Genomic DNA, 22421 nt, shown 5'->3' with positions numbered 1-22421 from the left:
TATTGGGGATGTTAAAAGTCCATGAGGTGGTTTGGTGAAGTCAGGTTACATGGCGAGTTGGCCGAGAGGTGAAGGTGATGCGCTGCTAATCCATTGTGCTTTGCATCTGCGGGTCTGCATCCATTCTCGTCGACACGGAACTAGGATGAAGGTTAGATTCGGAGTTCAACAGGCCTGAGGAATGAATCTTCTTGCACCATTCTGAATACCGATATGCCTAATCCTCTGTCTGATAATCGATTTAAATCACGACACCAGTTTTGGGCAGGAGTTTGGCACCATGAAAACATGCGGCTTCAGAATCTCTAAAACAGACGCCAGCTTCATCTGGGGCACTGCTGGCAGATTTTGTCTTTCCAGAACCGGCCGCCCAGCCGTGAAATCAAGTTAATCAGATGATCTCATTACACTGTAAGACGTGGGAGCAGAAGTAGGTCATTCGGCCAATCGTGCCTGCTCCACCATTCAGATAGGTTTTAACTGATCTGATATAATCCTCAAACCCACTTTCCCACATCATCCCCATAATCCTTGATTTCCTTACTGATTAGAAATCTGTCTGTATCAGCCTTGAACATATTAACTGACCCAGCCTGACAGCCCTATTCGGTTACAAAAATGGTTCCACAGATACACTATAGTCTGAGAGAAGAAATTACTCATCATCCCTGGTTTGAATGGGCGGCCCCTTACTCTGAGATCATTCCCTTTGGTCCGAGACTCTCCCACATGAAGAAACAACCTCTCAGCATCCACCCTGTTAATCCCCTTGTAAATCTATTAAATCGGTGAATTTGAATGGTGGGATTTCTTACCTGTCCCAAAGTTTAGTTCAGGCCCCTGGATTCCCAATCCAGTGACATAATCTTTCATCCCTCTGGACATAAAACAGTTGATTCAGCTCATTGTTAACATCTTGGGCCAGTGGGCCTATGAATGGCAAATGGTGTTTAATTTGGATAAATGTGGGGAGATGCATTTTGGTTGATCCAATCAGAGCTGGACTCGTTCAATTAATAGTAAGGAGTTGGGTACAGTTATAGAACAAAAAGATCAAGGAGTGTACAGGTCCATAGCTCCTTGAAGATAGAGTCGTAGTCGGACAAAATGGTGAAGAAGGCATTCAGAATGCTAGGTTTTATTGGTCAGAATATTGAATACAGGAGTTGGGACGTCTTGTTGAAGTTGTACAAGACATTGGTAAGACCACACACGGTATGCTGTGTTCAGTTATGGTCACCCTACTATAGGAAGGATATTGTTAACCTAGAAAGAGTGCAGAAGCAATTTACGAGGATGCTACCAGGACTTGATAGTCTGCGTTATAAGGAGAGGCTGGATAGGCTGGGACTTTCCCCCCTGTAGCTTGAGAGGCTTACGGGAGATCTTACAGCGATCTATAAAATAATGAGGAGCATAGATAAGGTAGGTAGTCGACACATTTCCCCAAAGGTAGATGTGTCTCGAACTAGAGGGCATTTGTATAAGGTGAGAGGGGAGAGATACTAAATAGACCAGGCAGGACATTTCTTCACGCTGAGGGTGGTGAGTATCTGGGACGGGCGTGTACAATTTAATCTTTAAAAAATCAGTTGGACAGTTACATGGGCAGGGTGGATAAGAGAGGGCCAAACATGGGCAAGTGGGACTAGCTTAGTGATAGAGACTGGGCGGCATGATCAAGTTGGGCCGAACGGCCTGTTTTCATGCTGTAAACATAGAAAATACAGCACAGAACAGGCCCTTCGGCCCACGATGTTGTGCCGAACCTTTGTCCTAGATTATCATTGAATTTACAGTGCAGAAGGAGGCCATTCGGCCCTTGAGTCTGCACCGGCTCTTGGAAAGAGCACCCTACCCAAACTCAACACCTCCACCCAACACCATGGGCAATTTGGACATTAAGGGCAATTTATCACTGGCCAATTCACCTAACCCGCACATCTTTGGACTGTGGGAGGAAACCAGAGCACCCGGAGGAAACCCACGCAGACACGGGGAGGACGTGCAGACTCCGCACAGACAATGACCCAATCCGGACTCGAACCTGGGACCATGGAGCTGTGAAGCAATTGTGCTATGCACAATGCTACCGTGCTGCCCTTAAGAACAAATAAATCTACACTCTATGACATCTATGACTCTATCCATCTTCCTGAGGACATTCGAATATCCTCCACAGAATTGTATTGAACCGATTGATACATAATAATTTATTCTACACTTTATCTAAATTAGACAGATATTGTGGATTCATTAGGGGCTAAACAAAATATGAGAGACAATTGAATGAACAAAGTTACAAGAAATTACATTCCAAAAAACCACAACAGTGTTTGGATGGACAGGTGGAAGTTTGAGCTGAGGAGGGAAAACTCGGCTGTCAGCAAGTTCCACCGGATTTCTGTATAAAACGACCGCGGCAGGACTCGAACCTGCAATCTTCTGATATCATCTCTGAAATTCACCGAAGTCAGACGCCTTATCCATTAGGCCACGCGGCCACTGGTTATGATACGTGAGCTGACGTTTATCTCTTGTTAATAAATACTGCGATTCTATGTGTTTCATTTCTATTGTTTGGTGATCCGCTGTTTCCCAGATCCCAGAAAATACAAGGGAAAGCTCCAGCTGCCGGACATGGTCATTTTAAAAGTGGAAAAGCCCTTCACTCTGTCAGCTGTGAAGATTCATGGAGGCTCGGGGACTCTCAGGCCGGCCAGGGCTCTTTATCCGGCTCCATTCACAGGAAAAGTGACTTCAGTTTCCGCAATAACATCCGCTCTCTCTGAAACCCCCAAACTGAAAATCAGTCTCACCGTTAAGGTGAAGACTGCGGACTGCGGTTCCCGCCCCTGCTGTTTAATTCAGATCACTATAACTGTGTACATTGAGCAGAAAGAAATTGCAGTTGTTTGTAAACATTTCTTACTGAACTCACTGTCATTCTGCATTAACAGGACGAGTTTGAGTCTCGTGATATTTGATCCGATATTAAACCTTGCAAAAATATAAACTGAGCAGGTAAATCAGAAATATCCGGAAAAGATTGTTTGAATTGCGCTTTTGAACGGAGTCATTTCAAAAACATTCCAACACAGAGAGAAATTCCTAGAACCAGCTGCAGAAAATCTCCGGGAGCCTGACGTGATTTGGACGCAACCTTCTGATGTGGAGTCCGACGCGCTACCTTCGCGCCAGAAGCCCAAGTTCTAATAACTGAACCTTTCTCCTCAGAGATTTATTTTTTATTTACACTTTGACGGTACACTGTAAATCAGCACCTGTGCGAAAGAAACTCAAAGAAGTCTGATTGAGGGATACTAAAGGGCCCTGAAGTAAAGCAGCTGTACCACGTGGTTAAGGTGATGCACAATAAACCATTGTGCTCTGTGCACGTGGCTTCAAATCCCATCCTCGTCTGTAACGTGTCTGTTGTGTCTCTGGTTAACTTGATGTGGGTGAAGTGAAATTTATGTGATTTTTAGCTTTTGTTTGAGGCCTTGGGTGGTGAATAGTCAAACACTGTCCATACTGAAAGCACATTCATCATGGCCGGAAACTTCCACAAGGCCTACCTCAAGAGTGTACTGCCAAAATTCCACCAGCACATCTCCTGTCCCACCAGGGGAGACAACACGATTGACCACTGCTCCTCAAAAATCAAGGGCACCTAACGTTCCATCCCGTGGCCGCACTTTGGAAAATCAGACCATAGGACGGTGCTCCTTCTCCCGGGATACAAGCAGAAACTTAAGTGGGAGAATCCAGCTAAGAAGGTCGTGCAGTGCTGGTCCGAGGAAGCAGAAGAGCTCTGACGTGACTGTTGGAGACAGTGGACTGGTCCATATTTAAGAACTCAGCGACTAACTGAAATGAGTATGTCACCACTGTCACAGACTTCATCAGCAAATGTGTGGACGACTGCGTGCCAAAGAAAGCAGTACGTACGTTTCCCAACCAGAAACTGTCGTGTTGGGTGTTGCGATACACAAATGAACCAACACGGGTGTAGATGGTACAACTCTGTTTTATTATTCTGTGCAATAATAACTATTAACTTCTGGCTGTGGTTCGTACTTCAACAGCTAACCTGTGGACCCAGCCCTAGCACTATCTTAGTGAGGCACTCAGCACATTGTGTATGTCTGAGTGGCTCGCTGTCAGCTCTGTGCTCTGAGCTATCTCCTGGTAGAATGAGCGGGAACTGTGGTGTGCCCTGTTTTATAGTGCGTGTGCCCTCACTGGTGATTCGCTGCGATGTTGTGTGTGTGTTGGTTGGTCCAACTACCTGTCCATCAGTGTGTGTGTGTGATTGCACCATAACACCATAAGACATGGGAGTGGAAGTAAGACCATTCGGCCCATCGAGTCCTCCACCATTCAATCATGTCTGATTTCAACTCAATTTACCCACTCTCGCTCCATAGCCCTTAATTCCTCGAGAAATCAAGAATTTATCAACTTCTGTCTTAAAGACACTCAACGTCCCGGCCTTCACCGCCCTCTGTGGCAATGAATGCCACAGACCCACCACTCTCTGGCTGAAGAAATTTCTCCTCATCTCTGTTCTAAAGTGACTCCCTTTTATTCTAAGGCTGTGCCCTCGGGTCCTAGTCTCCCCTGCTAATGGAAACAACTTCCCTATGTCCACCCTATCTAAGCCATTCATTGTCTTGTAAGTTTCTATTAGATCTCCGCTCAACCTCCTAAACTCCAATGAATATAATCCCAGGATCCTCAGATGTTCATCGTATGTTAGGCCTCCCATTCCTGGGATCATCCGTGTGAATCTCCACTGGACCCTCTCCACTGCCAGTATGTCCTTCCTGAGGTGTGGGGCCCAAAATTGCTCACAGAAGACTAAATGGGGAATAACTAGTGCTTTATAAATCTTCAGAAGCACATCCCTGCTTTTATATTCCAAGCCTCTTGAGATAAATGACAACATTGCATTTGCTTTCTTAATTACGGACTCAACCTGCAAGTTTACCTTCAGAGAATATGTTATGATATGTTAATGTGGATATCATGACATCCCCCCTTTTCACAAGGAAATGTGCCTACATGGTAATAAATATTGGTGTGTACTGAGTGCATATGAATATGTGTGTGCAATATTTACAACATGTACATGAGGCTAAACTATATACATCGGAAGGTGTCAGGTGCAACAGAGCAACGAGGTTGTAGCACAAACAAAACAAGTGCAATCAGCAAATATCGAAACAGAACTTCTGGAACAACAAGAAAGAAACACGTTAACAGTATTGTAAAACAATTCAGTGAGTCCAATGTGCAAACAGGCTCATAAGCCCAGTCTATTAGGTGGGTGACGGATTTGGGTTGGCCGTTAGGATGGCACACCATTCATCGCCCGGATTAATGCTGTGCACTGGCATCGGCTGGTGGGTCCGAATTGGGGACATCCAGTTCTTGTTTATTACCGCAACACAAAAGGGTTCCCGGTCGTCGGTATCACCGGTCTGCACGTCGTCAGGGTATGATTCGGTGTATGGGGGCTAAATGGCCCGCACGTCCCTGCGAGGCTGGTGGAATTGCAGAGAGTTGGCACGTTGAGGTGCTCGACAGCAGGCAGCGTAGTGTCCCATCCTGCTGCAGCAGAGGCATTGTCGCGCTTTGGCTGGACATTGCCGCTTTAAGTGTGCGAATCCACAGTTGCCGCACGTCGTGACATCATGGCGTTCGTCGCACCACCGTGCATACATGGTGCGGTCCTGCATAGAGCATGCCTGCGCATCCCGTCTCTCTGTGTCGATGTCCCCTCTTTTGGCGCGTACAAGCGCGGGAGGCCTCGGAAAGCGCGCAAAATGGCCGCCCTCGTCCGGGCCGCGGGCCGGGAGGAACTCAATCGACTGGACCTGCTCGGCCTCGTAGGACAGGAGCCCTGCCGATTCGGCCGCCTGGAATTTGGAGTACCGGCTGGTTGCGTCTTCGTGGAGGACACAGGTCTCGATGGCGGTGGCTAGGGTGAGGCGCTTTATGTTGAGGAGCCGCTGGCGTAGGGTATCCGAGGTGACCCCAAAAACTATCTGATCCCGAATCATGGAGTCGGAGGTGGCCTCATAGCCGCAGGACTGCGCGAGGATATGGAGATATGTCAAATAAGACTGAAAAGGCTCATCCATACCCTGCAGGCGCTGCTGGAAGAGCTACTTCTTGAAGCTCTCATTTACTTCCACGCTGCAGTGTTGCTCAAATTTTAGAAGGACCGTCTTGTACTTCGTCTTGTCCTCGCCTTCCGTGAATGCCAGGGAGTTGTAGATGTGGATGGCGTGTTGATCTGCCGTGGAGAGGAGGAGGGCGATCTTCCTGATGTCCGATGCATTCTCCCTGCCTGTGGCTTCTAGGAAGAGTTGGAAGCTCTGTTTAAACAGCTTCCAGTTGACGCCAAGATTTCCAGCGATCCGGAATATGAAGGTTCCAGCGATCCAATGTGGCGGGATGATGGTTTCAATGGCGCAGGATGGCGGGTTTCTGAAGAGGTGCAGGTAGGTCTCACAGTTGCTGGCGAGTATCCAGACCTGGTATCATGTCGTGTTGGGTGTTCCGATAAACAAACAAACCAACACGGTTGTAGATGGTACAACTCTGTTTTATTATTCTGTACAATAATAACTATTAACTTCTGGCTGTGGTTCGTACTTCAACAGCTAACCTGTGGACCCAGCCCTAGCACTATCTTAGTGAGGCACTCAGCACATGGTGTATGTCTGAGTGGCTCGCTGTCAGCTCTGTGCTCTGAGCTATCTCCTGGTAGAATGAGCGGGAACTGTGGTGTTCCCTGTTTTATAGTGAGTGTGCTCTCACTGCTGATTGGCTGCGATGTTGTGTGTGTGTTGGTTGGTCCATCTACCTGCCCATCAGTGTTTGTGTGTTATTGCACCAAGATATGTTAATGAGGATATCATGACAGAAACCATGGCTTAATCGGGAGATTGACTCCCTACAGAAGGACAGGTCTGAGGTGTTCAAGTCAGGCGGCCCTGACCTATACAATAAATCCAGGTACAACCTCGGTAAAGCCATCCGGTATGCCAAGAGAGAATATCAGACCAAGCTAGAGTCACAGCCTAGCGTTACAGACTCTCGTCGGTTGTGGCAAGGTTTAAACAACATAACGGGCTACAAAGCGACGCCGAGCAGCGTCTCCAGCAGCAGAGCACCCCTCTCCGATGAACTCAATGAATTCTATGCTTGGTTCAAGCAGGAAACCATTGATCCGCTGTTGAGTGCCCCAACAGCCCAAAAAACACTCATACCGACCGATACTGAATTAATCCCACTTTTCCCAAACAGTAATTGTGATTGTAGATACAGAAAGATTTCCACACTGATATTCGGCACCAATATCTGACAGAGACTGGATTCCACCCTCACGTGCAGTACCAGTCATTGACTGATAATGAATAAATCTATGAGGAGAAAGGTTCAGTGACCAGCACTTGAGCGTGTCGCGCAACGGTAGCGCGTCTGACTCCAGATCAGAAGGTTGCTTGATACGAAAGAGAAAATGATGGAAAATCTCAGCAGGTCTGGCAGCATCTGTAGGGAGAGTAAAATCTAATGTTTTGAATCTAATGACTCTTTGTCACATCAGGAGGTTGCTTGTTCAAATCACGTCAGGCTGACTGAGTTTATCTACAGCTGATTCCACAATTTTACATTTGGACAAAGTTCATTGTGTGGAAATGAAATGACTCCGTTTAGAAGCATAATGTAAATAATCTTTTCAGGATATTTCAGATTTACCCGTTCAGTTTATATCTTTGCACAGTTTTATATCGATTCAAATATCAGAAGACACAACCTCGTCCTGTTAAAGCAGAATGACAGTGATGTCAGTAAGAAATGTTTACAAACAACAGCAATTTCTTTCTGCTCACTGTACACAGTTATAGTGATCTGTATTAAACAGCAGGAGAGGGAACCGCAGTCCGCAGTCTTCACCTTAACGGTGAGTCTGAATTTCAGTTTGGGGGATTCAGAGACAGTGGATGTTATTGTGGAAACCTTTCCTGTGAATGGAGCCGGTTAAAGAGCCCTGGCCGGGATGAGAGTCCCCGAGCCCGGGGTCAGTGGGAGCCCGGAGACAAGGGAGAGCCCAGAGAAAGAGAAAGACATTAGAGAGAGGGAGTGGGGTAGGAAGAGACAGGGAGGGGGAAAGGGAGGGAAATCGAAGGATGGCACAATGTGTGAGAGTGAAGAAGGAACAGAGGGAGAGAGCTGGAGGAAGAAAGGCAGCTGGAGGCAGGACTCCGGGTAAATCTCCTCTTCTCTGGTTGTAAATAGTCTGGTTGGATTGTTCACACCCGCCCGAGAGGGGAAACTGGTGTCTCGAGTTTTATTCTGGTTTATAACTGGATATTGTTAAATACCCTTATTGTCCCTCTGTGGGGTATTACTGGATGTTGTTAAATATCCTTATTGTCCCTCTGTGGGGTATTACCGGATATTGTGAAATATCCTTATTGCCTCTATGTGGGGTATTACTAGATATTGTTAAACATCCTTATTGCCTCTCTGTGGGGTATTACTAGATATTGTTAAACATCCTTATTGCCCCTCTGTGGGGTATTACTGGATATTGTTAAATATCTTTATTGTCCCTCTGTGGTGTATTACTGGAGATTGTTAAATATCTGTATTGCCCCTCTGTGGGGTATTACATGATATTGTTAAATATCCTTATTGCCCCTCTGCGGGGTACTACTGGATATTGTTTAATATCCTTATTACCACTCTGTGGGGAATTACTGGATATTGTTAAATATCCTTATTGTCCCACTGTGGGGTATTACTGGATATTGTTAAATACCCTTATTGCCCGTCTGTGGGGTATTACTAGATATTATTAAATATCCTCATTGTCCCTCTGTGGGGGTATTACTGGATATTGTTAAATATCCTTATTGTCCCTCTGTGGGGTATTGCTAAATTAATATTTTTCGTCAGTATTCACACAGAACAAAGACAATGTTGTCGAGAAGAATATTAGACTAGAAGGGCTTGAGATTCATAAGGAGGAGGTGTTAGCAATTCTGGAAAGTGTGAAAATAGATAAGTCACGTGGGCCGGATGGGATTTATCCTAGGATTCTCTGGGAAGCTAGGGAGGAGATTGTTGAGCCTTTGGCCTTGATCTTTAAGTCATCTTTGTCTACAGCAATAGTGCCAGAAGACTAGAGGATAGCATATGTTGTCCCCTTGTTCAAGAAGAGGAGGAGAGATATTCCCGGTAACTATAGACCAGTGAGCCTTACTTCTGTTGTAGGAAAAATATTGGAAAGGTTTATAAGAGATAGGGTGTATAATCATCTGGAAAGGAATAATTTGATTAGAGATAGTCAACACGGTTTTCTGAAGGGTAGGTCGTGCCTCACAAACCTTATTGAGTTCTTTGAGAAGGTGACCAAACAGGTGGATGAGGGTAGAGCAGTTGATGTGGTGTATATGGATTTCATAAAGCGTTTGATAAGGTTCTGCACGGTAGACTACTGCAGAAAATACGGAGGCATGGGATTCAGGGAGGTTTAGCAGTTTGGATCAGAAATTGGCTAGCTCGAAGAAGACAAAGGGTGGTGGTTGATGGGAAATGTTCAGGCTGGAGTCCAGTTACTAGTGCTGTACCACAAGGACTGTTTTGGGGCCACTGCTGTTTGTCATTTTTATAAATGACCTGGAGGAGGGCGTATAAGGATGGGTGAGTAAATTTGAAGATGACACGAACGCAGCACGGTAGCATTGTTGATAGCACAATTGCTTCACAGATCCATGGTCCCAGGTTCGATTCCAGCTTGGGTCATTGTCTGTGCGGAGTCTGCACGTCCTCCCCGTGTCTGCGTGGGTTTCCTCCGGGTGCTCCGGTTTCCTCCCACAGTCCAAAGATGTGCGGCTTAGGTGAATTGGCCAATGATAAATTGCCCTTAATGTCCAAATTGCCCTTGGTGTTGGGTGGAGGTGTTGAGTTTGGGTAGGGTGCTCTTTCCAAGAGCTGGTGCAGACTCAAAGGACCGAATGGCCTCCTTCTGCACTGTAAATTCAATGATAATCTATGATTAATCTAGGACAAAGGTTCGGCACAACATCGTGGGCTGAAGGGCCTGTTCTGTGCTGTATTTTCTATATTCTATATTCTATATTCTATAACGTCGGTGGAGTTGTGGACAGTGCAGAAGGATGTTACAAATTACAGAGAGACATAGATAAGGTGCAGCGCTGGGCTGAGAGGTGGCAAATGGAGTTTAATGCAGAAAAGTGTGAGGTGATTCATTTTGGAAGGAATGACAGGAAGACTGAGTACTGGGCTAATGGCAAGATTCTTGGCAGTGTGGATGAGCAGCGAGATCTCGGTGTCCATGTACATAGATCCCTGACAGTTGCCACCCAGGTTGCGAGGGTTGTTAAGAAGGCGTACGGTGTGTTAGCTTTTATTGGTAGAGGGATTGAGTTTAGGAGCCATGAGGTCATGTTGCAGCTATACAAAACTAAAGTGCGGCCGCATTTGGAGTATTGCGTGTAATTCTGGTCGCCGCATTATAGGAAGGATGTGGAAGCATTGGAAAGGGTGCAGAGGAGATTTACCAGAATGTTGCCTGGTATGGAGGGACGATCGTATGAGGAAAGGCTGAGGGACTTGAGGCTGTTTTCGTTAGAGAGAAGAAGGTTAAGAGGTGAGTTAATTGAGACACAAAAGATGATCAGAGGATTGGATAGGGTGGACAGTGAGAGCCTTTTTCCTCGGATGGTGATGTCTAGCACGAGGGGACATAGCTTTAAATTGAGGGGAGATAGATATAAGACAGATGTCAGTGGTAGGTTCTTTACTCAGAGAGTAGTAAGGGCGTGGAATGCCCTGCCTGCAACAGCAGTGGACTCGCCAACACTAAGGACATTCAAATGGTCATTGGATAGACATATGGACGGTAAGGGAATAGTGTAGATGGGCTTTAGAGTGGTTTCACAGTTCGGCGCAACATCGAGGGCCGAAGGGCCTGTACTGCGCTGTAATGTTCTATGTTCTATTGTTAAATATCCTTATTGCCCCTCCGTGGGGTATTACTGGATATTGTAAATTTTCTTCTTGCCCCTCTGTGGGGTATTACTGGATATTGTTAAATATCCGTATTGTCCCTCTGTGGGGTATTGCTGGATATTGTTAAATTTCCTTATTGTCCCTCTGTGGGGTATTACTGGATATTGTTAAATATCCTCATTGCCCCTCTGTGGGGTATTACTGGATATTGTTAAATATCCTTGCTGCCCCTCTGTGGGGTATTACTGGATATTGTAAATTTTCTTATTGCCCCTCTGTGGGGTATTACTGGATATTGTTAAATATCCTTATTGTCCCTCTGTGGAGTATTACTGGATATTGTAAATTTTCTTATTGTTCCTCTGTGGGGTATTAATGGCTATTGTTAAATATCCTTATTGCCCCTCTGTGGGGTATTACTGGATATTGTGATTTTAACGTTACCAAATGACGTCACCGTGATAATAAACAGAACCCATTCCAGTCAGTGGAGATGAGATATTGGCAGGAATAATACTCACTCACCACTGCAAATGTTGTCTGTTTAATCATGACGTCATCAGTGGCTCATGGTTAAGGTGTGAGTGATGTTAATCGTGATGTGATCAAATGTGTGTCTGTTTCAGTCTTTCCGCGGGGAGTTTTCATGCTGAGGAGAAACATGTTGGACATGGTCTGGGATTGTTTCACTCCAGTCCATTCCCAACATTGCTGTCCTGGTGGGATGGGCCTTTCCTTCCAATCGTTTCAGGACACTTGCTTAATTTTGATTAATTATCATTTATTAAGAATTGTTTCAGATGTTTAGTGCAATTCTTTTAAATATGCAAATTATCTCACGCGATAAAATGTTACTTTCATTCCCCAAATAGCGAAATTGGATGAAAACCATCAATGAGAGGCAAAGGGAGCGCCGGTCATTTGTGTGGTCAGTGGTTTGTTTATGGAGCTGAGTAAATATTCCGGAGCAGAGCCGCTGCGAGCGGGGTTCGAACCTCCGCGGGGATACAATAATGTGGGTTTGCCGTATCTGTCCACACATCTGGATAGGAATGGAGCTGCTGCTGCCCGGGGAGCTGGACAAGCAAGAGGCACAGATATTGACCAACTGCACCCGCTCCAAATAGATTCCCCAAATTACTGAACAAAACGAAAACAAGCACAAATCATAATTAAAGAAAGTATGACAGTCTCTCTGAAAACAATATGCCAACATCTCTAAAGAATGGATTTGCTGCAGCGAATTCCCTCTGAACTGTCTCAATGTCAGCCGTCAACCCTTGCCAGTTACTCAGACAGGCGCCGACTGGTTAGAAGTTTGCTTCACTTTTCTAGATCCGGCTCAATAAAATCAATCACAGGCCCATGATCTGCTTTCATCCTGTTCTCAGACACATCCACTTTCTACAAGGGCGCACTAACTGGTTTTCAGAGTAAGAGTCAGACTGCAGTCACCTTGTTCTCTCTCGATCCCTTTATCTCAGAGCCACCTCACAACCAGCAATGGAACTTATTATTTATTATTATTAACGTTATTATTTAGTGATTGTTGCTTTGAGTGTGAACTTTTTATTCATCTTCATATTTCGTTTAGTTTCCCAACAAAATGTTCAATGTCAGACTGAACTCGATAAATTCAAACCATTTACTGACAACCAACCGGGATTGCGATTGATTTTCGCAGTGGGGAATTGAACAGAGTCCAATGGAATACATTATAAAACCAGCCTGGAATCACTCCAGGAAGTTCATCTTCCGGTTAGGGACGCTGCAGCCTTCCGGTCTCAACATCGAATTCAACAACTTCAGATGATTGGCTCTACCCCATCTCGACCCATTTGTTTTCATCCCATTTCATTCCAACTGTCTCTGACCATTTTCAAATTTCTTGTGTTATGGGCGAGAGGTTTTCAGAACCCCAAAATGTCTCATGGAGTTCAACCAACCTCACCCTTTAATGGATTTGTTGCTTTTCCGAGCACACGGCTTATTCCATAGGTGTGATATTACAATTACGGACACGTGGGTTTTTAAACACAAAACACTGTTTATTCCATGAACTCAACTTAACAGCTTAAATAAACATTGGATCTCTTAACACCCCTTACTTGAAAGATAACTCAGAAAATATTGCAACAGTAAATAATTCATTCAAATGTTCCTTCAAACTTCCAAGAGACTTAACACCTTTAAACAGTATCACATCAGGTTAAAGGATATATATATATTTTGTAGACTGGCAGAGACTGTCGCAAACTTGCTTTCTACTTTTAAACTGCCCTCAGCAAAACCAGCCAGGCACTTTTTTAGCTGCTCTCAGCAAAACCAAACTGCAAAACTTGCAGCTCTCTGGAAACACACAGACACTGCTTTTAAACTGAAACTAAAAACCTGCCAAAACACAGACTGCAAAATGGCTGAACTGAGCTGAGCTCCACCCACTCTATGACATCACTGTTTTCTTAAAGGTACATTGCTTAAACATCCAGTTATTAAAGGCACTCTCGCATGACACCTCCCCCCAAGGAAAAAAAAAACCATCAACTTCAAGATGGTTTAATTTTTCACTTTTGCACCATCCACTAAGAAATGTACACAGTAAATATACATTTTCATTTAAAGAAAACAACACACTCAAACAGGTATAATAACATAGTCCATTTTTCTTTGTTCTTCTTCCTCCAACCGAAATCCTTCTCGATTGACAGTCTCTTTGAAAAAAGTCTCTGCACGATCCATCCATTCCTCTACTCCTCGGCATTTCTCTTTAGAATCAGATACTTTAGTTCAATCTGACCACAGAGTCCCTTACAATTCTCCAATACAGGAATATTGGTGATCACAGCTTTCAGGCAGCCAAATGCCTGTTGAAAGTTCGCTGTCCATTAATTTTTTTTTACGGTTCTTCAGTAATTCCATCAGTGGAGTAATCATGCTACAAAACTTTTGCACAGCTGTTCAATCAAATCCACTCATGCTAAGAAATCACATTATTTCCCTTTATCTTGAGGGTATCGGAAACTCCGCAAGGAAATTGATTTGGGCTTCTCCAAATTCACTTTCGCGTAGGTTTATCACCAAACCTTCCTCCTGTAGTCGATCGAAGAACTCCATACGATGCTTTAAATGTTCTTTCCATGTCTGGAAATTGGAAGTAAAATCAGATTGTCCCACTTTCTCAATGCAATCCCTCAATGGTGGGATAGGATAAGAGTCCGTTCTTGTAACTGCATTCATCTTTCTGTAGTCCACACCCAACCGTTGGGTACCGTCTGGTTTAGGTACCATCACTATGGGTGAGCTCCATTGGCTGCACCCCACTTCAATTATGCCATTCGTCAGCACACCCTCAATCTCTCTGTTAACCTGTGCCAATTTTAAAGGATTAAGTCTATATGGATGTTGTTTGACAGGAACAGCATTTCCCACATCTACATCATGTATAGCCATTTTAGTACTTCCCAATTTATCTCTACAAACTTGCCCATGTGATATCAATAACTCTTTCAGGTCAGTTCGTTTTTCCTCTGGCAGGTAACTTCACAATTCATCCCAATTTTTAAGAACATCCTCATTTTCCAATTGAATTTGAGGTATGTCAAATCACAGTCATCTGGATTTGGTTCGTCACTTTGAGTTAGAATCATTAAAACCTTTTTCTCTCCTTCCCTTTCAAAGTACCTTTTTAGCATAGTCACATGACAGACTCGGTGAGCCTTCCTTCTATCTGGTGTTTTTACCACATAATTCACCTCACTTAATTTCCTTTCAATCTGATACTGTCCGCAAAACCTAGCTTTTAAAGGCTCCCCTACCACTGGTAACAACACTAAAACTTTATCTTGACTGGCAAAACTACAAACTTTGGTTTCTTGTCCGCTACCCGTTTCATCACATTTTGTGCAACTTTCAAATGTTGTCTAGCCAATTCACCTGCTCTATTTAATCGTTCCCTAAAATTTGACACGTAATCCAATAGTGTAATTTCCAAATAGTGTAATGACCAAAAATTTGTTCTAAAGGACTAAATTTGGTAGACTCAATAGGTGCATCCCTAATTTAAACAATACGAATAGGATTCCTTTACCCCAATCCTCTGGATAATCTTGATAATACGCCCTCAACGTTGTCTTAAATGTCTGATGCCACCTTTCTAACGCTCCCTGCGATTCTGGATGGTACGCAGTTGATTTAAATTGTTTTACTCCGAAGTATTCCACAACTTCTTTGAATAACTTTGAAGTAAAATTCGTTCCTTGATCCGATTGAATTTCTGAGGGTAGTCCATATCTAGTAAAGAATTGAAGTAACTCCTCCACAATCAGCCAGGAGCTGGTTTAGCACAGCGCTAAAGAGCTGGCCTTCAAAGCAGACCAAGGCAGGCCAGCAGTACTGTTCAATTCCCGTACCACGCTACCCGAACAGGCGCCGGAATGTTGCGACAAGGGGCTTTTCACAGTAACTTCATTGAAGCCTACTTGTGGCAATAAGCGATTTTCATCCATTTAGCTGTAATATTACGTACTGGAATGGCCTCTGCAAACCTAGTAGACACATCCATTACAGTCAAAAGATATTGATACCCATTTTTTGTTTTAGGAAGCGGTCCTACACAATCGATTAGGACCCTTGTAAAAGGTTCCTCAAATGCTGGGCTGGGTATTAAGGGCGCTGGTTACATCACTGCTTGAGGTTTCCCTGTCACTTGACATGTGCGACATAATTTAGAAAATGTAACTACATCTTTATATAGTCCAGGCCAAAATTTTCTTTCTGGATTTTAACTTGAGTTGTCCTTATTCCCAAATGATCTCCTACTGGTACCTCATGTGCAACTCGCAGCACCTCCTCTGTATACCCTACCGGCAATACTACTTGATGAACTTCTGCCCACTTTTCATCCGCCTGCATATGTAAAGGTCTCTATTTTCTCATCAGGACATCATTTTTCCGGTAATAACACTCTGGTATACTCTCAGATTCCTCTTCCGTATATGCTTTCTGATATATCCGTTTTATTTCTACAGATTTCTGTTGTAACTCCGCCAATCTTCCTGAACTAAAAACATCCGCCTCATCCTCCACCGGTTCTTGTTCTTTTTCAACCATCTGATCAAAAATCGTTTCTGATTATTGCATTTCAACTTCATCTTCACTCTTTGATTTCTCCTCTTGTCTTAACCTGTGACTTTGCGACCTTGTTACTACACAACCCGGAATACTCCCAGGATATTCGTCCGTCAACACTTCAGTTGACTGATTTTCCACTGGCTTATCAACCACAGTAGGCATCACTCCCGCCTGCGATGCAGCTATATCATTACCCAAGATAAACTGTATTCCTGGACAAGATAGTTTATCTATTACTCCTACTACCACTTCACCACCCTTCATTGGACTTTCCAACATTACCTATATAATGGAACGCTACTCCTCTCACCCTGAATTCCACATATCACCACCTTTTCTGGCAACATTCTTCCCAAACTACATAATTCCTCATCTCTTACCATTAAAGATTGACTAGCCCCTGTATCTCTTAAAATTGTGACTTCGTTACCTGCTCCTCCTGATACACATGAGTAAACTTTACCCACGCAAGTAAATTGTTTTAATACATCTGGCACCTTCTTAACAATTACTTCTTGAACAGGCTGTACAATTGTTTGCACCTCCTTCGCTTCCCTTGGGCTTTCCTTTACCACTCTAACAAAGTTCACTGTCTTATCCTGCTTTACCACATCAGCCTTCTCAGTGCTTTTCTTCAACCACCAACACTGTGACTTTACATGGCCAAATTTATTACAGTGAAAACATTTGAAACTTTTCATTTCTTTTCCAACTTCCTGGATTTATTTTTAAATTTGAGGTACACTTTCTTTATTGTCTCCCATCAGATCACCTTTACCTTTACCACTTGAGTATTTCTCATGTCCCCAGTTTCTATCCCTCACCGTCTGAAACTGATGTCGGAAACCAATCTTTGATTTTTGAACTAATTCATAATCATCTGCCATTTACGCTGCTAATCTCGCAGTTTTAACCCCCTGTTCTTCCACATGAGTTCACATTAGATCAGGAATTGAATTTTTAAACTCCTCCAAAGTATTATTTCTCTGAGAGCTTCATATCTTTGTTCTATTTTCAAAGCCCTTATCCACCAATCAAAATTACTCTGTTTGAGCCTTTCAAACTCCATGTATGTTTGACCAAATTCTTTCCTTAAATTTCTAAACCTTTGTCTGTAAGCTTCAGGCATTAGCTCATATACACTCAAGATGGGTTTCTTCACCTCCTCATACGTTCCAGATACCTCATCCGGTATTGATGCAAACACTTCACTCGCTCTGCCGACCAGCTTTGTTTGAATCAGTAACACCCAGATGTCCTGCAGCCATTTCATTTGTTTAGCTACCTTCTCAAATGAAATGAAAAAGGCTTCCACTTCCTTCTCGCCAAGCCTTGGCAATGCTTGGACAGAATTAAATAGATTCTTACCAAGCCTTCGACTATGACGCTCGTACTCACTATCTTCATCGCTATCATCCAACTGTCCGTTTCACTTTACGTCTGCCAATTTTAACTGATTGTCATGTTTCATGGCCATTTTCTGATGTTCAAACTCCCTCTCTTTATCTTTTTCCCTGATCTGTATCTCCCTTTCTTTTTCTTTTTGTTCTGCTAGGGCTACTCTTGCTTTTCTCCTTTCTTCTCTCTCCTTTACTTTTTCCTCTCTCTCTTTCTCTTTCTTTTTCCTCTCTCTCTCTTTCTCTTTCTTGCTCCTCTCTCTCACTCTCGTATGCAAGCCGCTTTAATTCTTTCTCATGTTGCATTTGTTTAATTTGCAACTGAATTTTTGCCATTTCCAATGAGTCAAACCCTATCTCAGGCAACTGTAAATGCTTGACCACGGCATCTTTTCCGCATTTTGTCAGGTAATGTTAACTGCAATATTCTTGCCAAATCTAACAGTCTGCTTTTCGTTTCTGTCCGTAAACTACTACGTGTGACATTCTCCACCCCAAAAACTTCTGAGCCTCTGAAAGGGCCATTGTTCACAACACTCTCCCCACTTAAACTAAAGTACCACACCGGAAAAGCAACAATCCTTCACTGTCTTTAAGTTCACAAAAGCCAATCCAATCGACAGACTTTTATTCCGGACGAGCCCCCAATTGTTATGGGCGATGCGTTTTCAGAACCCCAAAATGTATCATGGAGTTCAACCAACCTCTCCCTTTAATTGATCTGTTGCTTTTCCTAGCACACGGCTTTTTCCCTAGGTATGGCATTAAAGTTATGGACACGTGGGTTTTTAAACACCAAACACTGTTTATTCCATAAACTCAACTTAACATCTTCAATAAACATTGGATCTCTTAACGCCCCTTACTTCAAAGATAACTCAGAAAATATTGCAACAGTAAATAATTCCTTAAAATGTTCCTTCAAACTTCCAAGCGACTTCCAAACAGAATCACATCAAGTTAAGGGCTTTACAATTATGAATTTAAATCACCCAAATGATCCCGAGATGGTCTTTTATGTCAGAGATCCAGCTCCCTGCAAACACAGACACTCCCTAGCTCTTTTCAAACTTGCAGCTCTCTGGAAACACACAGACACACAAAAGCTGCTTTTTAAACTGAAACTAAAAACCTGCAAAATGGCTGACCTAAAGCCCAGCTCCACCCACTCTCTGACATCACTGTTTTCTTAAATGTACATTGCTTCAACATCCATGTCTTGAAGGTACACTCACAATACAGGGGCTGGTTTAGCACACTAGGCTAAATCGCTGGCTTTTAAAGCAGACCAAGGCAGGCCAGCAGCCTGCCCGTACCAGCCTCCCCGAACAGGCGACGGAATGTGGCGACAAGGGGTTTTTCACAGTAACTTCATTGAAGCCTACTCGTGACAATAAGCGATTTTCATTTCATTTCTTTTCATTTCATTTCATTCATGACAGTGCACTATGCAACCATGTCTTTTATCTACCTTCTGTATGTGATTCGTCATTGTTTGCGATATGACTTACCACAGTGCTATCATCACAAACTTATAGATTGAGTTGGAGCTAAATCCTGCCACACAGGATATGCCTCCATATTCAGCGGTTCCGTCCATGACAAGACTGAAGAACGATCACTCGTCTATCCAATCAGTGAGGTTTGCCCCATTGTGAGACCAGATTAGCAGAAGGAAAACCAGATGAATTAGATTCAGATCACACGGTTATGCCAGAACTGAATCATGAAAACCCCGCCTTCTCACAATTCCCGTTGCAGCCTTCCCGAACAGGCGCCGGAATGTGGCGACTCGGGGCTTTTCACAGTAACTTCATTGAAGCCTACTTGTGACAATAAGCGATTATTATTATTATTATTATTGCTCCTCGCCTGAGGAATGGTGAACCTCAGGTTAAATCACCACCAGTCAGATCTCACCCTCAAAGGGGAAAGCAGCCTATGGTCATCAGGGACTAGAGCGATTTAATTTACTTTAGAACTGGATCAATGTGTGACATTTCCAGGATGTGACTTCCTCAGACTGACCAAATGATTGACAGCCGGGAAATTAACGACCATTGAGGAGTTACTGGTACCTGGGGCTTAGTTGGAATGTTGGTTTTAAAGGTTCATCATGAAATCTAGAGATAAAAAGCCGGGAAAGTGGACATGAGGATTATCATGAAATCATTAAAATGTAAAAGGAGGCAATTCGGCCCATCGACTCTGCACCGACCCTCTGAAAGAGCCCCTATGTCCCCACCACATCCCTGTAACACCACCCAACATTCTGAACACTAAGGGGCAATTTAGCATGGACACTCCACCTGCCCCGCACACATTTGGACTGTGCGAGGAAATCGCAGCACCCGGAGGAAACCCATACAGACACGGAGAGAAAGTGCAAACTCCACACAGTCAGTGACTAAAGGCTGGAATTGAACCCGGATCGCGGGCGCTGTGAGGTAACCACTGTGACAACGTGCCACCGTATGAGGCCATAACACGTCATATATCAGATCAAGCATGATCTCATTGAAATACGGAGCATATTCGATGTGCTGAATGGTCTATTTCTGCTCCTACGTCTTATGCCCTGATATTGTGTAAATGTGTTCCGGGTCTTGTGTAAAACTCTTGTTAAACCAACACAGACACCGCGTGTCGACTGCATCTGATTATCTGGCGCAGAGAAGGTGATTGTGGAATACATGTCGTCCCCATCAAACTCTGCTACTCACCTGACTGAGATTTGTTCTGTATCTGTAAATCACAGGTAGTGTTCGCGAGTGGAGGGAACACTCTGCACCTCAGTCTCTGGAACAGTTTGTGAGAGCAGGATTCCTTCCTTATGAGTCAATGTCTTGTACTGTATGTGAGGGTGGGATTCAGACATTGGTACTGAATGTCAGTGTGGAAATCTTTCTGTATTTATCAATCACAATTACTGTTTGGGAAAAGTGAGATTAATACGTAACATCAGCACGGCTGTGACAGACAGAGACGCACAGAAAATCAGGAAGAGACTATCAGGACACACACACAATGACACACAGAAAAGGTGCTGAGATGGAGAAAATGGTTATTTAGGAAAATGCGTTTTCTGCTGCAGAGAGGCCCTGTTTGTAAATGTATATCCTGCTGTGCAACCGTGCTCTCTGCTGTGTAACTGTGCTCTCTGCTGTATAACCGAGCTCTCTGCTGTATAACCGTGCTCTCTGTTGTGGAAATATGGTCCCTCTGAAGCAGATTACTGAGACGAAATTTCAATTCCACATTTATTAAATTTTGCTCCCAATGGTTAGTTCAGGCTTCTGGATTCCCAGTCCAGCGACATAACCTTGTGTTGCTGTTATGAAGACAGTTCATTCAGCATCAATAATTTCCGATAATGATATAGACGCGCCCAACGTGGGTCTCGAACCCACGACGCTGGGATTAAGAGTCCCATGCTCTACCGACTGAGCTAGCGGGGCTGGTGCTGCATTAGCTCTTAAACCTCTTCTCGAAGAGAGTCGCTGTGGTGCTCATTCGGATGGTCACTGCTGGCTCGTTGGGCCGAATGGCCTCCTTCTGCGCTGGAGATTCTACGATTCTATGATCCAAGGATGTTGATGCGGTGGAGTCCTTCTGCCATACTGCCCACTCCTGACACCATGTAGAAATGCTGCTCTCTCAATGACTGGCGACCAAGGACATGTAATAAAAAATAACTGACTTAATAATTGGCTTGTGCTCTGACCGCGATCCGGGGAACTGCCGGAATCCAGACACGTGATCATGTTAGTTGCGTCATCAGGTCATCATGTGACCATTCGGCCTGCACAGGTCTCCTTGTGTGCTGTAATTCCTAGATTTCATCATTTTAATTTTCTTCCAGACTGGGAAGTGTGGTCCTGTTCCATTGGAATTCCTAATAGATTTCCAATGTAACTGATGGTGTTCCACAAACCATTTAATCGGTGGAATTGTGCGTTTCGGGAGCTGAGATTTTCGAGTCTCTCAAGGCTTCTCTCCAAATCCAATGGTCATTTCCCACGAAGATTCAACCCCTCCTCACATCAACCCCGGGGCCCCGTTGATCGTTTGAATGTAGTAACTTCCTGGAGTGATTCCAGGCTGGTTTTAGAGTGTATTCCATGGACCAAATTACCAATGAAATGATACAGCTGCGATGGCCGAGTGGTTAAGGCGTTGGATTTGAAATCCAATGGGTGTTTCCCGCGCAGGTTCGAGCCCTGCTCGCAGCGACTGTGATTCGAAATGTTTGTTGAAGTCCGCGCACAAGCCGCTGACTCGAGAATGAATCGGCATGTTGGTAAATGAACGGTTTGAACCTATATCGAGTTCAGTCAGTTATTTAACATTTGTTTTTGAAACTGAACGAAATATAAAGAAGCTCGCACTCAAAACAACAATTAATAAATAATAACGTTTCCTGCAACGTTTGGAAGGAGAAGCAGCAACGGCAGCGAATGGAAACGTGGTTCGGTTTCATTCAGGTGAACGGATTTCTGGGTAAAAAGATCGTGGTAGAAATGGAACATATTTTATCTCTCTATCTGTTTCTTTGTTTCTTTCTCTCTCCCTCACTCACTGTTTTTGTGCTTCTCCGGGGACTGATTGGATACACAGTGAAATCAGCCCCATCTCATCCCAACTCTTTTGGACGAATACGTCCTGGTGATGGACGGTCCTGAATCAGTGGAAGAATCGACAAACTATTCCATTCTTGGCTCTGTGAGAAGTTCCATTCCTGGTTGTGAGGTGGTTCTGGGATAAAGGGATCGAGAGAGAACGAAGTGACTGCAGTCTGACTCTTACTCTGAAAACCAGTTAGTGCGCCCTTGTACAAAG

General features: G+C 44.0%; 3 non-coding genes across 3 annotated transcripts; 1 reads left to right on the top strand and 2 right to left on the bottom strand.

The window, feature by feature from the left end:
• Positions 1 to 2414: 2414 nt before the first annotated feature.
• trnar-ucg (transfer RNA arginine (anticodon UCG)) lies at positions 2415 to 2504 on the bottom strand. The gene is given in 2 exon segments: positions 2415 to 2450; positions 2468 to 2504. It is a non-coding gene; the product is annotated as a tRNA-Arg (tRNA).
• An 18463-nt stretch (positions 2505 to 20967) lies between these two features.
• Positions 20968 to 21040, bottom strand: trnak-cuu (transfer RNA lysine (anticodon CUU)). Its single transcript has one exon. It is a non-coding gene; the product is annotated as a tRNA-Lys (tRNA).
• Positions 21041 to 21732: 692 nt separating this feature from the next.
• On the top strand, positions 21733 to 21814 carry trnas-uga (transfer RNA serine (anticodon UGA)). The gene has a single exon. It is a non-coding gene; the product is annotated as a tRNA-Ser (tRNA).
• The last annotated feature ends 607 nt before the right edge of the window (positions 21815 to 22421 follow it).

This window comes from Scyliorhinus torazame, chromosome 24 (assembly GCF_047496885.1).
Source record: "Scyliorhinus torazame isolate Kashiwa2021f chromosome 24, sScyTor2.1, whole genome shotgun sequence".
Classification (NCBI taxonomy): Eukaryota; Metazoa; Chordata; class Chondrichthyes; order Carcharhiniformes; family Scyliorhinidae; genus Scyliorhinus; species Scyliorhinus torazame.
The sequence above is the reverse complement of the archived record's forward strand: the minus strand, read 5'-3'. Positions and strand labels throughout refer to the sequence as shown.